Source organism: Dendrobates tinctorius, unplaced genomic scaffold (assembly GCF_039654945.1).
Source record: "Dendrobates tinctorius isolate UK_male_01 unplaced genomic scaffold, ASM3965494v1 ptg000070l, whole genome shotgun sequence".
In the NCBI taxonomy this organism is placed as follows: Eukaryota; Metazoa; Chordata; class Amphibia; order Anura; family Dendrobatidae; genus Dendrobates; species Dendrobates tinctorius.
The window spans coordinates 91620776-91629590 of record NW_027361738.1 but is presented as its reverse complement, the minus strand read 5'-3'; the positions used below and the strand labels follow the sequence as shown (position 1 = coordinate 91629590).

Sequence of the window (8815 nt, the reverse complement as noted above, 5' to 3'; positions counted from 1 at the left end):
CAAAGCACGAGCTGCGTGCAGAAGGCGGAGGCAGCAGCACTGTCTACAGAGGGCGAGGAGACAGGAGAATATCCAGAAGTGAGAGTCCTCGGTGGTTGATACCTTTTAACCCCTTCACCCCCAAGGGTGGTTTGCACGTTCATGACCGGGCCAATTTTTACAGTTCTGACCACTGTCCCTTTATGAGGTAATAACTCTGGAACTTCCATGGATCCCGGTGATTCTGACATTGTTTTCTCGTGACATATTGTCCTTCATGTTAGTGGTAAAATTTCATTCATATAACTTGCGTTTATTTGTGAAAAAAATGGAAATTTGGTGAAAATTTTGAAAATTTCGCAATTTTCCAACTTTGAATTTTTATGCCCTTAAATCACAGAGATACGGCACACAAAAAACTTAATAACTAACATTTCCCACATGTCTGCTTAACATCAGCACAATTTGGGAACCAAATTTTTTTTTTGTTAGGAAGTTATAAGGGTTATAAATTGAGCAGCGATTTCTCATTTTTACAACACCATTTTATTTTTAGGACCACATCACATTTGAAGCCACTTTGAGGGGTCTATATGATAGAAAATACCCAAAAGTGACACCATTCTAAAAACTGCACCCCTCAAGGTGCTCAAAACCACATTCAAGAAGTTTATTAACCCTTTAGGTGCGTCACAGGAATTTTTTGAATATTTAAAAAAAATGAACATTTAACTTTTTTTCACAAAAAAAATAATTCAGGTTCAATTTTTTTTTTATTTTACCAAGGGTAACAGGAGAAATTGGACTGCAAAAGTTATTGTGCAATTTGTCCTGAGTACGCTGACACCTGATATGTGGGGGGGAACCACTGTTTCGGCGCATGGCAGAGCTCAGAATGGAAGGAGCGCCGTTTGACTTTTTCAATGCAAAATTGGCTGGAATTCAGATCGGACGCCATGTCACGTTTGGAGAGTCCCTGATGTACCTAAACAGTGGAAACCCCCTACAAGTGACCCCATTTTGGAAACTAGACCCCCCAAGGAACTTATCTAGATATGTGGTGAGAACTTTGAACCCACAAGGGCTTTACAGAAGTTTATAACGTACAGCGGTACAATTAAAAAATCATATTTTTTCCACAAAAATGATCTTTTCACCCCCAATTTTTATTTTCCCAAGGGTAACAGGACCCTAAAAATTATTGTGCAATTTGTCCTGAGTACGCTGATACCCTACATGTGGGGGTAAACCACTATTTGGGCGCATGGCAGAGCTCAGAAGGGAAGCAGCGCCATTTGACGTTTTTGGCTGGAATTGAGATCGACACCATGTCACGATTGGAAAACCCCTGATGTACCAAAACAGTGGAAACCCCCCACAAATGACACCATTTTGGAAACTAGACCCCCCAAGGAACTTATCTAGATGTGTGGTGAGAACTTTGAACCCCCAAGGGCTTCACAGAAGTTTATAACATAAAGCCGTACAATTAAAAAATCATATTTTTTCCACAAAAATGATATTTTTGCCCCCAATTTTTTATTTTCCTAAGGGTAACAGGAGAAATTGGACCCCAAAAGTTATTTTACAATTTGTCCTGAGTAGGCTGATACCCTATATGTGGGGGTAAAACACTGTTTGGGCGCATGGCAGAGCTTGGAAGCGAAGGAGCACCATTTGACTTTTTCAACGCAGAATTGGCTGGAATTGAGATCAGACACCATGTTGCATTTGGAGAGCACCTGATGTGCCCAAACAGTGGAAACCCCCCAATTCTAACTCCAACCCGAACCCCAACACACCCCTAACCCTAATCTCAGCCCTAGCCCTAACCCTAGCCCTAACCCTAATGGGAAAATGGAAATAAATACATTTTCTTTTATTTTTATTATTTTTCCCTAACTAAGGGGTGATAACGGGGGGTTTGATTTACTATTTATGGCGGTTTTTATGTTTGGCAGCTGTCGCACGCTAAAAGACGCTTTTTATTGTAAAAATAGTTTTTGCATCACCACATATTGAGAGCTATAATTTTTCCGTATTTTGACCCACCGAGTCATGTGAGGTCTTATTTTTTGCGGGACGAGTTGACGTTTTTATTGGTACCATTTTCGGGCACGTGACTTTTTTGATCGCTTTTTATTCTGATTTTTGGGATGCAGAATGAACAAAAACCAGCGTTTTATGAATTTCTTTTGGGGGTGCGTTTACACCGTTCCACGTGCGGTAAAATTGATAAAGCGGTTTTATTCTTCGGGTCAGTACGGTTACAGCGATACCTCATTTAGGTCGTTTTTTTATGTTTTGTCGGTGTTATGCAATGAAAACAATTTTATATAAAAAATAATTATTTTTGCATCGCTTTATTCTGCGAGCTATAACTTTTTTATTTTTTCACTGATGATGCTGTGTGGCGGCTCGTTTTTTGCGGGACAAGATGACGTTTTCAGCGGTACCATGGATATTTATATACCTCTTTTTGATCGCGCGTTATTGCACTTTTTGTTTGGCGGTATGATAATAAATCGTTATTTTTTGCTTCGCTTTTTGTTTTTTAAGGGGTTCGCTAAAGGGGTTAACTAATGGGACAGTTTTATAGGGCGGGTCGTTACGGACACGGTGATACCAAATATTTGTACTTCTATTGTTTTTTTCTTTTATTTCCTAAAAATGAATGTATTAGGAAATATTTTTTTTTTCTAATTTATTTAGCGATTTTTAAAAAATTATTTTTACACTTTTTTTTTTAACTTTATTAGGTTGTCCCAGGGGGGACATCACTGTCCTGTGACAGATCGCTGATCTGTCACATCACAGATCACTGTGACAGATCAGTAATCTGTCACAGGCACTGCTGCAGACTTCCTCATGCCTGCGCTTTGCAGACAGTGAGGAAGTCAGCTCCCTGCAGGCCCCCGAAGGCCCCCGTCGCCATCTTGGATTCGGGGGCCTGTAAGGAAAGAGACCCCCGCAGCGGCGCTGCACATTGCGCTGCCGTGGGGGGCTCCGGGAAGCACGCAGGGAGCCCCCTCCCTGCCGATGCTTCCCTTTAACCCCCGGTACCCCGCGATCGTGTTTGATCGTGGTGTGCAAGGGGTTAACGTGTTGACACATTGTGCCGGGTGTCAGCTGTGATAATTAGCTGACACCCGGCCGCGATTAGTGGCTCTCACCACGTGGGCGCCGCTGATCGCTGTGATGTACTATCCCGTCCCTGGGAATTAAGTCCCAGGGCACATGGACGGAATAGTACGTCACATGGGATTAAGGGGTTAATGGCTAACTGAAAAGATGGTAACACATTGCAGCTTCCCAGACTACTCAATAAAACATCCAGACTCCTTATCTATGAACTGCTCCAATATTTATGTTTCTCCCTCTCCCATAATGATAATTCTGCTTCACGTCACTTGTCTTATCTATTGCGTTATTTCTGTGCTGTGTTGTGTATAAATATGTGACTCTTCAGATTTTGTATTAGTCAATGCGCCTGATGAAGAGACCGGAGTAGTCTGGAAAGCTGCAATGTGTTACCATCTTTTCAGTTCGCCATTAAAAGGCATCAACCACTGAGGACTCTCAATCCTGAATATTTTTCTATAGAGTGCAAGGACATAGAAGAGGAGAGAGGAGGGGAGAGGAAAAAGGGAAAAGAGAGGAGGGGAAAAAGAAAGAGGAGGGGGGGAGAAAAAAGGAGAGGAGACGAAAAAGAAATGAAAGGAGAGGAGAGAGGCAACAGAAAGGAGAGGAGATGAAAAAGAGGAAAGGAAAAATAAAGGAGAGGAAAAAGAAGGGTGATTAGAAAGGCAAAAGAAAGAAGAGAAGGAAGGACAAAAGCTGAGGATAGGGAAAAAGAAAGGGAAGTAATAATAACAATGATATTAGATCTATAGACAGACTAGTTGTGACACCGTCCTCTAGATCCATAGGTGTTAGGGTCTCTGTCCGCTCATTATGTGGGGATTGAATTCTGTAAAAATAGACTAAATCCTGTTCCCCCGCTGTCACCCTCCTGGATCCAGTGCTGGGCGCTCCACAGAGGGAACCGGAAGTGATTATGTCACCGTTCAACCAGAAATGGCACGGTTGCAGCTTGTGATGGTCTGCAGTGGTCAGGTGACTTACGCGTCATTGGATGTTATCCTAATGGCTCACAGTTCAAATGCACAATGCAGTCTGGGGGTAACGTCTGCCTGGAATCTCCAAACCCAGACTCCTCCATCAGATGCAGATAGAGAAGTGCGATCCATCACTGCACAGAACACGTCTCCTCCAGAGTCCAGTGGTGGCGGCTTTACACCACTCCATCCGACGCTCGGCTTTGTGCTTGGTGATGTACGGCTGCATGCAGCTGCTCGGCCATGAAGCTCCCGGCGGGGGCGCAGTGTTTGTGCCGATACCAGAGGAGGTCTGGACTCTGCAGTTATGGGGTCAGCAGAGCAGGGGTAACTTTTGTACCCTCTGCTCTTCAGGACTCGGTCGCCCACTCTGTAACGTTACGGGGTCTCTACTTTGTGGTTGAGTTGCTTAGTTTTTTTTCTATTTCTTAATAATATCACTCCTCTTTAACCCCTTTACCCCCAAGGGTGGTTTGCACGTTCATGACCGGGCCAATTTTTACAACTCTGACCACTGTTCCTTTATGAGGTAATAACTCTGGAACGCTTCCATGGATCCCGGTGATTCTGACATTGCTTTCTCATGACATCATCATGCACGGTCTCCCTTCCTTCCTTCAGCGGTCACGTGGTACCACTCATTAAAGTAATCAATATGCACATATTCATGACTTTAATGAGCTGTACCATGTGACCGCTGAAGGAAGGGAGACAGTGGGAGAAGCGGGGCTGCAGAGTCCGCACCAGGAGGGGGTAAGTATATGCAGTATTCACCTGTCCCCGGTCCAACGTCAGTGACGTTCAGGCAGCAGAGGGCGGGGCGCACACTAACCACGTCATCGCTGTCACTGACAGAGGATGCGGCAGACAGCGGCGAGCAGCAATGGATCGGGGACAGGTGAATATCTCAGGTGCCGTGTCCTGAGCCAGCAATGACACCGGCACCTGGCCCCCTTAGCGCGCCAGTGTCCTCGCCTGCTCAGGACCCGGCACCTGGCCCCCAGCGACGAGAGGCGAGTATATAATTTTTTTTTATTTGCAGCAGCGGCAGCATATGAGGCATAATCTATGGAGCATCTTATGGGGGCATAATCTATGGAGCATCTTATGGGGGCATATGGGGCATATTATTCTATGGAGAATCTTATGGGGCCATTATTAACCTTTGTGCAGCATTATTTGGCTATATTTTGTATGTAGCATCTTACGGGGCCCATCATGAACTGTATGGAGCATTATATGGGGCTCCTGATTCAATATGGATATTCAAAAACATTTAAACTACTGATGTCTCAATTAATTTTACTTTTATTTGTATCTATTTTTATTTTTAAAATTTACCAGTAGCTGCTGCATTTTCCACCCTAGGCTTATACGCGAGTCAATAAGTTTTCCCAGTTTTTTGTGGCAAAATTAGTGGGGGTCGGCTTATACTTGGGTCGGCTTATACACGAGTATAATTTTTTCCAAACAAAAAAATACTTCAGATCCAGTTTTTAATTTATTTTACCAAGGGTATCAGGAGAAATTGGACCACAAAAGTTGTTGTGCAATTTGTCCTGAGTACACTGAAACTCTATGTGGGGGTAAACCACTGTTTCAGCGCATGGCACAGCTCGGAAGGGAAGGAGCGCAGTTTGACTTTTTCAATGCAAAATTGGCTGGAATTGAGATTGGATGCCATGTTGCGTTTGGAGAGCCCCTGATGTGCCTAAACAGTGGAAACCCCCCACAAGTGACACCATTTTGGAAACTAGACCCCCCTAAGGAGGAACTTATCTAGATGTGTATTGAGCACTTTGAACCCCCCAAGTGCTTCACAGAATCTTATAACGTAGAGCCGTAAAAATAAAAAATCATATTTTTTCCACAAAAATGATCTTTTCTCCCCCAATTTTTTATTTTCCCAAGGGTAATAGAAGAAATTGGACCCCAAAAGTTATTGTGCAATTTGTCCTGAGTACACTGATATACCCCATATGTGGGGGTAAACCACTGTTTGGGCTCATTGGAGAGCTCGAAAGGGATGGAGCACCAGATTTTACTGTCATGGTTTGCAGATGCCATGACCCACTGAGAGAGGCCATGAGGTGCCAAAACAGCAGAACCCCCCATAAGTGACCCCATTTTGCGAACTACATCTCTCTATGAATTCATCTGGGGTGCAGTGATCATATTGACACCATGGGTGTGTCACAGAATTTTATACCATTGGGCAGTGAGAACCAAATAACTACATTTTTACCATCAAGATTTTGTTTTAGTCAAAGATTTTACATTTTCACACAAGAAGTGGTTAAAAATGGCAACAAAATTTGTCCCGCAATTTCTACTGAACGTGACAATACCCCATATGTGGCTGTACAGTGCTACTTAGCCATGCGGAGAGACTCGGGTGGAACGGAGCGCTATTTGCCTATTCAAGTGAATGGGTCTGTGCACATGTCAGTGTGTTTCCACGGACCGTGTGTCCATGGGCAAAACACGCTGATATGTCAGCACGGGACACAAAACATCCAGCTCACGTACATACGCATAACACACATGGATTTCATCCATGTGGCACGCATCAGCGCCGGGGAAGAAGCGTTACAGTAAGCGCTGTTCCCCGGAGGCCGAGTGCTGAACACGGCTCTCATCATTCTCCCCTGCTCTGCCGGTGATCGGCGCAAGCAGGGGAGAATGACGAGAGCTACATTTAAGTAATAAAAGAGACAGCAGGTGGCAGTTGATGGGGCTGTTACTCCCATCAGCCTACCCCTGCTGCTGCTAATAACAGTGACAGCAGGAGCGGCGGATGTGAGTATTCGTCTGCCGCTCCTGCGCTGTAAATAAATACGGTAATTAAAAAACAAAACGGCGTGGGTTCCCCCATATTTTTGATAACCAGAGAGACAAAACTCACAGCTGGGGGCTGGTTTTCTCAGGCTGGTAAGCTGGTGGTGGGCTTGATGTCACCAGACAATACAAAGGTGACATCAACCCCACAAATATGCAAAGCGCCAGAATTGGCGCATCTAACAGATGTGCCTTTTCTGGGCAACTCCAGGCTGCTATTTTTAGGCTGGGTGGGTCAATATCTATGGCCCCTTACTAGCCTGCAGGGGTATGCTGATGGGAGTAATATTCCCATCAGCTGCCGCCTGCTGTCTCTTTTATTACTTAAATGTAGCTCTCATCATTCTCCCCTGCTTGTGCCGATCGCCGGCAGAGCAGGGGAGAATGATGAGAGACGGGTTCAGCACCCGGCGCTGGGGAACAGCGTTTATTGTAATGCTTCTTCCCTGGCGCCCATTCGTGTGATACTGATGTGGCACATGCATGCCACACATGTGCCACAAGTATTACACACACGGACACTGACATCTCCGGTACCGGAAATATCAGGACGTGTGAAAGAGGCGTTATAGCGGATTTTTATGTTTGGCTACTCTCACACGCTAAAAGACGCTTTTTATTGCAAAAAATTATTTTTGTATCACCACATTTTGAGAGCTATAATTTTTCCATATTTTGGCCCGCAGAGTCATGTGAGGTCTTGTTTTTTGCGGGACGAGCTGACGTTTTTATTGGTACCATTTTCGGGCACGTGAAATTTTTTGATCGCTTTCTATTCCAATTTTTGCGAGGCAGAATGAACAAAAACCAGCATTTCATGAATTTCTTTTGGGGGGGCGTTTACACCATTCCGCATGTGGTAAAATTTATAAGGCGGTTTTATTCTTCGGGTCAGTACGGTTACAGCGATACCTCATTTATAGCTTTTTTTTATGTTTTGGCGCTTTTATACAATAAAAACTATTTCATATAAAAAATCATTATTTTTGCACCGCTTTATTCAGAGAGCTATAACTTTTTTATTTTTCCGGTGATGACGCTATATGGCGGCTCGCTTTTTGTGGGACAAGATGATATTTTCAGCGGAACCATGGTTATTTATATCCGTCTTTTTGATCACGTGTTATTCCACTTTTTGTTCAGTAGTATGAAGATAAAGCATTGTTTTTTGCCTTGTTTTTTTATGGTGTTCACTAAAGGGGTTAACTAGTGGGACAGTTTTATAGGTTGGGTCGTTACGGACGCGGTGATACCAAATATGTGTACTTTTATTGTTAACTTTTTTTCATTCAAATATTTATTCAGTGATAGAATATATATTGATTTTTTTTATTATTTTTTAAAAATATTTTTACAATTATTTAAAAATATTTGTAACTTTTTTTCTGACTTTTTTACTTTGTCCCACTATGGGACAATCATTTTTTGCAGGCTGATCGCTTCTATAGCATGCAGATGAAGCAACATCCTCATGCCATAGAAGCTATCAGCGCTGCACTTACTGCACACTGACCTGAGAGAGTTTCTCAGCTCTTGTGACCCGGATGTCGTCATGGGTTACCATGGCAGAGATCAGGACCCCGTGTCATGCCGCGGGGTCTCCGATCCAAAGGCAGAGATCAGGACCCCGCGGCCCTCTGCCTGCTCCCGGAATGCTGCGATCGTGTTCGATGGCAGCATTTCGGGGGTTAAAGTGCCGGGAGTGGTCTGTGATCGTTCCTGGCATCTAGTGCCCGGTGTCAGCTGTAAGAATCAGCTGACGCCCGGCCGCAATTGGCCACAACCTTGTGCGTGGCCGATTGCGATGACATCCTATCCCGTCCATGGTCAAATTGTGCCAGGTCACGTGGACGGTATAGTACATCAGATGGCAGAGAGGG

General features: G+C 44.1%; 1 protein-coding gene across 1 annotated transcript in view; it reads left to right on the top strand.

Moving 5' to 3' along the window:
- Positions 1-43: 43 nt before the first annotated feature.
- THSD7A (thrombospondin type 1 domain containing 7A) overlaps positions 44-8815 on the top strand; it is a 730410-nt gene continuing 721638 nt past the window's right edge. Inside the window, exon 1 of the mRNA XM_073582113.1 lies at positions 44-187. The gene's annotated coding sequence lies outside the window, so the exon portion shown is untranslated. The remainder of the gene's footprint in view (positions 188-8815) is intronic.